We start from the raw sequence: 3,412 nt of genomic DNA on the forward strand, positions 1-3,412 counted from the left end.
TAGGTTTCCCTAGTTAATAAATGCAGCCATTTGTATCTTTATTCTGATGGGCAAGTCCCTGATCCCATATATATTTATTTCTTATGATAATTACTTTCTACATTCAACAAATGTTCATAGTATTATAGAAAGAACACAGGAATAAGAATCAGGGTACCTGACTTCTAATCTGGATCTGGAGGCTTAAGCAAATCATAATATTTGGGAGTCTTAGTTTCCTCAAAAGAAAAGTGACAAAGTTAGCCTAGATGATCTTCCATGGAGAAATGGAGGCCCATAAAACTAGATATAAAGGTCAATGTTGTCCTGATTTTCAGAATAGAGAAGAGAGTCTGGAAATCATAAATTAGTAAATTTGACTTAATGGCTTTTGTTGTTCAGTCACTTTAGTCATGTACTTCCATTTGGGGTCTTCTTGGCAAAGATAATGGATGGGTTGTGATTTCTTTCTCCAGACAAATTCCGAGGAAAAGCCTAAAACATTTTATTAAAGAAATGGTTAAAAATAAAGAACAGAGAAAGTGCTGCAGACACAGTGTACCTAGATCTAAGCAAAACTCTTTAAGTATTTCATATAAGGATTTTCCCACACCTCTGGAGGCAATTGGGGTTACATGATTTGCCCAGGGTCATACAGCTAGGACTAGTGTCTGAGTTTAGATTTGAATTCAGGTCCTCCTGACTTCAGAGCTGAGTGCTCTATACACTGCACCACCTAGCTGCCCCTTATCATACAGTTGTTGAGAAAATGGAGAGATGTAGACTAAACACTAGTATCAGCAGATGGATTTGGAATTGGTTGGATGACCAATATAAGCCTGGCAAGAAGTCTTCATTGGAATACCTTAAGGATCTATGTCTGAACCTATGCTGTTTAATAAGTTCAATTTTGCAGATGATACAAAGCCAGGAGAGAATTTACGTGACAGACCTCAAATCCAAAAAGATCATGTTAGCCTAAAGTATAGAATTGAATCTAATACTAAGAAGGTGAAACTCAGTAGAAAAAATGTAAAAAGTCTTGTATTTGTTTTAAAAAAATCTTAACTTCACACATAAAGGATGGGAATATCTGAAAAAGGTCTGGAGCATGTAAATGGACTATAAGTTTAACATAAATCAGCAGTGTGATGAGGCAGTTAAAATGCTAATTCAGTCAGTCTCTGGCTGCATTAAGATAGATGGGAGTTTTCAAGAATAAAATTGACAGTCCTGTACCACTGTTATAAAGAACAACATTAATAAGTTGGAGAGTCAGTCAATAAGCTTTTAAGTGTTTAATATATGCAAGATACCGTGTTAAGATCTGGGGATACAAGAGCAGGCAAAAAATTGCCCTCAGTCTTATAAATACTAATGGATCAGACAATATCTAAGTAATAGTACATTCAAGATAAATACAGAGATATCATAAGTAATTTGAAAGGAAAGAAATTAGGAACTGAGGAGACCAAGAAAGGCCTCTTGAAAGAGGTAGGTCTTGGGATAAGTCCTGAAGAAAGTCAAGAGAAGTGAAGAGGTTGAAGTGAAAAAGGCAAAACATTCAATGAATAGGGGTAGTTGGTGAAAGATGGGATAAAATTCAGATCATTTATCAGAAAAGGATTATCAGAATTCAAGAACCAGTACATGGCATACTTGTGAGTGGTAGCAACTTCAAGAGTATGAGCATCTCTGTGTGTAGTTGAGGAAGGATATATTGGCAATTCCATAGAATTTCTTAGTGTAAGGGCAAGATTTGAATAAAAGAGATTGTGACCTAGGTAGTAAACTTATTAAGAAAGAAAGAAGAATATTTTGGTAGTCCATAAATGATAGCTATTGGCTTCTGAACTGGATGATCAATTTGGATAATATGAACTTTAAAGGAGAGTAGATATGGAGAGGATGGAAGTTGCAGAGTTACAAATTTAGATTTGATGTTCAGAAAAATTTCCTAACAATTAGGGCTATTCAAAAAAAGGAAGAGACTACTTCAAAAGGCGTTGGGTTATCCATATTCTGAAGGGTTATTTCAAGTAGTGGCTGGCGATTGCTTGTCATCCAGTGATAATCTTTTTGTGTATGAATTGGATTCAATGGACTTTCCAACCATGGATATGCTGATAAATGTTTAATAACTGATTATATGAAAAAAAAAAGTATGAATGAAAGCAAACTTTTAAGTTTAATATGCATTATTAACATTTTCTCCATAATTTTTTGAGTCTAAACAATAAACAACAAATCAAGTCCTGATTTGTAGCATTTAATGATTTCCAAGGTGGAAATGTTCACTTTGAAAATTTCACAATTGGTTCTAACGAGCCAGTTTCTAGTTGACTCCAGGGGTATGAGGATGCCTTTGCTTTTAACATATATTCCGTGATTTTTGTGATCTCTAAATTGCTTTCTAGTTCTAGATTCTATGTTTTCCAAAGAAGGAAGAACAATGATGAAATGTGCATATTTATTAAGTATTTACTATGTGCAAAGCACCATGACTAGGCATATTTTTCAGCAAAGGCAAAAGGCAGAAAAGATGCTTTCAGTTTGTAATAGAAAGTGGAGAGGAAGAGACAGAGACCCTGAAACTCTGGTGGGAAGGAAGGATAGAAAAAGCTCACACTTATAGTTAAATTGGTAGCTTCTAATTCAGCAAGCATTTAATTAATGATAACTGTATGTTCAAGGCACTATATACTAAGTGATGGGTATACAAAGATAAAACAAAAAACAATCTCTAGTCTTATTATTAAGAGGGGAAACAAGATATAACATGTAAAGGAATGTGTATTCATAATACTTTTGATAGGGAGAGAAAGGGAAACAGGAAAGGCTTCCATAGAAGGTAGTACATGAGCTGAAAATTAAAAGAAATTAAGGGAAGATAGAACACCCAGAAAGAGGAAGTAGTCAGTAGTATCAACAATTGCAAAGTTTAAGAATAAAGTCTGAGAAAAGGCTTTTGCATTTAGCAAGAAATCCTAAATAACTACAGAGCGTTTTAGGCATCAGTGAGGTCTTAAATAAGATTCAGAGTATGGAATTCTTTTAGTAGGTAATCTTCAAAGCTTGACTCCAGTCTTACCTTCCATTCACTTTTGTAGCTGCTGTTATGTCCAACTTTGGTTGACATTTAAAAAAAAAATTATAAGCTCCTTGAAGCAGTATTATGTATCCTTTTAACATGAAACTTAAGCCCAAAAGTGCAGGTTGGTGTTCCACATTTTCAGTTTTACAAAATTTTATCATTTAATTATTTTTTTTAAAAAATGAAATTACTTAGTTTTTTAACTGAGATCTGGTTATTTTAAGTTTATTTAATATTTCATAAAATATTTAGTTTTGGCCATTTTGTACTGTAGCACAGAAGCTGAAACAACATTTAAATGTAAAACTGCAGTCAAATGATGAAACAAAGCAGATTATG

This window comes from Sarcophilus harrisii, chromosome 4 (assembly GCF_902635505.1).
Source record: "Sarcophilus harrisii chromosome 4, mSarHar1.11, whole genome shotgun sequence".
NCBI classification, from domain to species: domain Eukaryota; kingdom Metazoa; phylum Chordata; class Mammalia; order Dasyuromorphia; family Dasyuridae; genus Sarcophilus; species Sarcophilus harrisii.